Genomic DNA, 6,114 nt, shown 5'->3' with positions numbered 1-6,114 from the left:
AAATTTTATTTACTCTTGGTAATGAAAATAATTTGCCACAGCAGAAAATAATGAAGAATATCAGTGTCCTATGACATATTTATCAATATGTCAATAGAAAGTATGTTCTAGATGTCCTTAGTGGATAGTAGGAAAAGGAAAGAGTGCGACTGATTAGAAAGCTGAAAGCAATCTGGAGTTGAGTATTGGTCTCCAAGAATAAGCATTTCAGATGCAAAGGAATCCCCTTGGATATTTATGAAGAAAATGTGTTTAAATAAAAATTTAGATGAAATAGAAATGAATTATTTTTAAATTTAAACTGTATATGGAGAGTTGGGAAATTTAATATAATGCAATTTACAGGGAGTAAACAAAGTTCACCATTATAAAATGAAAAAGTAAAAGGTGAATCATAAGCTAAAAATAATCTAAATAGAATATTTTTTAAAAATGAAATATGCATGATGCAAGCATACCCCATTTTAGAATATAGATATATCCATTAAGTTGCCTGCTGGGAAAATATCTGTATGAATAAACACAATACCTAATCAGTTATAAAGTGGAGATTATACTTCTAAAATTAATTAGGCCATACTTCATTTGAAAAAAAGCAAATTAGCAAAGCAACTATATAAAGAAAAAATAAATTTAATGACTACTTCTACTACAACAACTTACCACATACAAATAGGTTGACATTTTTTGTTTGAATATTACTAGTATTGCAAGTAATACACAGAAATATTCTCTAAAAACCTCTATATGGCATCTCAATATTTTAATATTAGCTTCTTAGTCATAATATTTCTTTTTTCATTTTACTAATGCTCATCAGTTCTTTGTTTTGTTTGGAAAATTTATGGAGGAGAATGGATAAACCCATGGGGCAGAGCAAAAATAGTATATACAAATGAGAAGCAAATACACAAGTGGAAGTATTTTATCAAGAGAAGGTATCTACATGCAAAGAACATCTACAGGAAGAATACAATATGAGTATTTATATAATTTAAAATGATGAATTTTTACATACAAAAGTAATGGCACCTTCAGACACTCCTTCTACCTATGTTTAAAATGTAAGAGAAAAAAATAGTTGTGGGGCCCACTTCAAAGTTCTGAAAAACACATGAAGAAGCTGAAAATTTGGAAGAAAATCTTAAGAAAATAATGAAAATGACCTCATAGGCCTCATGAGGGGGGGGAAATGCCCAAAGAAGTTATATTATTCTGCTTGATAAAGACTATACAAAAGATACAACACTAGTCCAAGTATATGAAGAGATAGTCAGACCTAAGAAAATGAGAAAATGTTATTGCATTCAAAGAAAAAAGAGATATAGCCAACAGCATGTACAATTCAAATTGGGCATTAAACTACCTTCAAACCATATACATTGAAAAATTTTTTTAAAGTGTCAAGCACCTGAATTACCATCATAGAAGTCTTAAGAATATGATCAGCTCTTTCTGGGTTGATTTGCTCCAGTTTGTTTGAACTCTGAATTAAAGGCCATATCTATTAGACTTCTTTTAGAAATGTATACACATATTAAAATCTCATGGGACTTAAAAAAATCAGTTTTCATTTATTAAGGAGCAGTATGAATTTGGGCACCACTTATAACATGTTGGGTCTCTTCACTTATTCATAAGAGTACTATCTACTGTGTTGTTAAGTGTACTGGTGTCTGTGTCCCTGTTTGTATGTGCATCTACATGTGTAACTTTTAAGTTAATTTTTGTAATGGCTTCATATAGTTCTTTCCATATATGTTTTGACCATAAAGGTTTTAGGAAAGAAAAAAGATTAGGAGAACAAGAACCAGGTATAGCAGCACCAATTCAAATAGATCAAGGAATAAATAGACATGGATTGGGTTTTCAAAAGGGGTCACTGAGACAATAAAAATTACTTGGAAATCAGAAAGACCAGTATGGGTTCCTCAGTGGTGCCTGACTAAAGAAAAGATACAAGCAGCCCATGACCTGGTCAAACAACAATTAGTGGAGGGACATATACAACCTTCCATATCTCCCCATAATACTCCAATTTTTGTCATTAAAAAGAAATCTGGTAAATGGAGATTATTGCAAGATTTAAGAGCCATTAATAATGAGATGGTTATTATGGAGCCTGCTCAATTGGGGATTCCCCAACTGTTTGCTTTGCCAAAAACCTGGTGTGTTTTAGCTATAGATATTAAAGATTATTTTTTTTACAATTCCAATTCATTCCGAGGATAGTTCACATTTTGCATTTACTATACCTACACTGAATCATGAAGGTTCTGATCAGAGTCATGAATGGAAAGTACTCCCTCAAGGGATGGCTAACAGCCCAACTATGTGTCAAATTTATGTTAACAAAGCAATTCAGTCACTTAGAAATCAAAATCCTGAACTACAAATACTTCACTATATGGATGATGTATTATTAGCACACAAAGATAAAACACATTGGTAGAATGTTATGCCACAATTACAAACTTATTAAAAAATTATAATCTAGAGATAGTAATAGATAAAGTACAATTAAATTTTCCAATTAATTATTTAGGAGTTCTATTATCCTCAACCATGGTCCATCCACCAAAAATTCAAATACGAGTAGATCAACTCAAATCACTTAATGACTTTCAAAAGTTATTAGGAGATATAAATTGGATAAGGCCTTATCTAGGCATACCAACAGGAGAGTTGGGACCTTTATTTGATATCCTAAAGGTCCATCAGATCCAAATTCACCCTGCATGTTGATGCCTAGAGGAAAGAAAAGCATTAAAAATCATTGAAACATATATGAAAAATATGCATTTGGATAGAATTGATATAAGTTTGCCTTTATTATTTATTGTACTACCAACAAAAAATATTCCTACAGGAGTATTTTGGCAAGAAAGTACATTAATGTGGATACATTTATCTTATTCTCCTAACACTATTCTTACTACGTATCCTGAGGCTCTAGGACAATTGATACTCAAAGGAATAAAAGCAGCAAATGGAGTATTTGGAATTTATCCCAATAAAATTATTAACCCATATATTATGGATCAAATTGATGAGTTAGCTAATGAGTTAAATACTTGGGCAATAATCATGTGCAAATCTAATGTTTCATTTGATAATCACTTACCATCTAATCCTTTGATGTCTTTTTGGTCTTCTCATCCTGTAGTTTTTCCAAAAATGACAAGAAAAACACCTATCATGAATGCTCCAAATATATTCAATGATGGGTCAAATAATGGTACAGCAGCAGTAGTTACCTCCCCCAAACTTTTTACATTTTTAGTACCCAAACAATCAGCTCAAAAGGTAGAGCTTAATGCAATATTACAAGCTTTCATGATGTTTAAAGATTCTGTATTTAATTTATTTTCTGATAGTCAGTATATAGTTAATGCTATAGTATCCCTTGAAGATTATGGTAGGATTTCCCCTTTCTACTGTTTTCTCTTTGTTTTCCACTATACAAAGTCTAATCTGGGACAGAAAAGATCCATTCTTTATAGGACATATCAGGGCACATTCAGGATTGCCTGGAGCCCTTAGTTTGGGCAATGATTTAGCAGATAAAACTATACATGACATACATATTTTCTCTACACTAGAAGAAGCTACAAATTTTCATAAAATGTCCCATGTCAATGCTAATACTTTACAAAAGCATTTTAAAATAACTAAGGAACAAGCTAGACAAATAATTTAAAAAGTCAAAATTGTGTGACTTTTTTTACCACAAGTTAGTCTTGGAGTCAATCCTAGAGGACTGATACCTAACCATATTTGGCAGATAGACGTCATACACTTGCCAGAATTTGGAAAATAAAAATATTTGCATGTTACAGTTGATAATTCTTCTGGATTTTTGATGGACTTCCTTCATGCCAGAGGAAAAAAAAAAAACTAAAGATATTATAGCTCATTGCTTACAAAATTTTGCCACTGTGGGTGTTCCAAAACAGCTAAAAACAAATAATGCTCCTGGCTATACTTCTACCTCTTTTAAACAATTTTGCTCATCATTTGGCATTACTCATATAACAGGAATCACATATAATCCACAGGGACAAGGCATGGTTGAAAGAGCTCATCAAACTACTAAAATGTACTTATTAAAGCAAAAAGAGGGAATTGGGAAAGGGTATATATCCCCCAAAGATAAACTTAAACTTTTTACTCTAAACTTTTTAAATTTGGATTCATCAGGGCTTAGTGCTGCAGAAAGGCATATTTTTCCAAAAAATGTACATAAGCCTAAGGTACTTTGGAAGGATATTCTAACAGGACAATGGAAAGGTTCTGACCCAGTGATTGTCTGGAGTCGGGGGTCTGTTTGTGTGTTTCCACAGGGAGAACAGCAGCTGATTTGGATTCCAGGGAGACTAACTAAAGCGCTTTCTACAGAACAAAAAGAAGATGACTTGGCTCAAATCCATAACAGCTGATATCCTTACATCTGCAACAGTGGTTCTCCCATACCTGGAGGCTAATGAATAATGAACACCATTAAAGCCTATTTCAAATGTAAAAAACTTTGGGGTTTGCTTGTGGGAATACCTTCAGACCAATTATGCAAATTACAGGAAAAAGGATGGGATATCCAAAGAAGAGTCAAACCCAGGTGGTAACCAGGATGCCTTTTTCAATATCTATTTTATTATTGCCTTTTCCCACATCATGAAGTTCTATTTTATTTTTTGAGCTCATACAGACCTAGGTTAATGTTTTTCTGATCAGTTCTATTTTTGACTGTGGAGTTTTTAAACATTGCAATGGATATTTCACTTGTGTAAAGCTACAAGGCCTTTACTATTGTCTGATGTGTTGTATGTTATGTGTGCACACTTGTGTTTTGTATGTTTAGAAAATTGCTTTCTTTTAGTGCCTGCTGGAATGTTACATATTTTTTTTTAGCCATCATTGCCAGAATTCTTATCTTCATCCCAGTGCCAGTGAAGACAAGGAAAACTAAGCTACAGCTTCTGCGATAGCTATCACAACAAACTGTATAAACTGGGCCAAATTTGGGGGCCAACAGAGGTGAGGCAAAGAAGCTCACCCCCGCATTGGTGCAAAGGCCTATCCACAAGTATGACTGTATGCTGTACCGGTAGTCTATGAAGGGTAAGATCCAATTACAATGGTACCAACCTAAGACAGGAGGCTGAAGCCTTGAGGTCAACACATCTGATGTAAGGACCATATATAGTATTGAAAAACCTAAGACAGGCACAGTCCCTAAACCACATGTTTGGTATTTAATTAAACAGAAGGGGGGAGATGCTGAGAGAAGGGTTGGAATGATGCATGGCATTTTTGCCAGAAGGGAGTGGTTGAGAGGTGTCACCAGGGAGCCATTTAGATGATGATGGTTATATTAAGCTGTGTATTCACTTGTATATTATACCCCTGCTGTCTGCCTCTGGTGCCCGCTACTTGCTACTTTGGAGTTCTAGTGGGGATGCCTGGGGAAGTTCCAGAGGAGGGATTTCTGGTTGGTGGTGTTCCTGGAAGGGCTGCGGGTGGGAGTTCCTTCGGGCAATAAAGGAGTTGCTGTTTTGAACCTACAAGTGCCTTATGGCGGCTCGGTTATTTTGTGCCCAGCCAGACTACGGCAGCTATCCTTTCTCCAGTGCATGCTTTTTGCACCTTTGTCTAATATAAGGTAGTTGTAATTTTGTGGGTTAGTCTCTGTGTCCTCTATTCTGTATCATTGGTCTACCAGCCTGTTTTGGTGCCAGTATCTTGCTATTTTTGTTACTATTTCTCTGTAGTATAGTTTAAGGTCTGGTATAGTGATACAACCTGTTTCAGTCTTCCTGCTTAGAACTGCTTTAGCTATTCTGGGTCTCTTATTTTTCCAGATGAATTTCATGGATTCCTTTTCTATGAGGAATGCCATTGGGATTTTGATCAGAATTGCATTGAACCTGTATAGTGTTTTTGGTAGTATGGTCATTTAAATAATATTAATTCTGCCTATCCATGAGCAAGGTAGATCTTTTCATCTTCTAAGGTCTTCTATTTTTTTCTTTAGGGTTCTATATAGTTTTCATTATATATAGTTTCTTGGTAGAGTTTTTTGGCTATATCATCTTAGGTTTCTGTAGGTTTTCTTCC

Source organism: Callospermophilus lateralis, chromosome 12 (genome assembly GCF_048772815.1).
Source record: "Callospermophilus lateralis isolate mCalLat2 chromosome 12, mCalLat2.hap1, whole genome shotgun sequence".
NCBI classification, from domain to species: Eukaryota; Metazoa; Chordata; class Mammalia; order Rodentia; family Sciuridae; genus Callospermophilus; species Callospermophilus lateralis.
The sequence above is the reverse complement of the archived record's forward strand: the minus strand, read 5'-3'. Positions refer to the sequence as shown.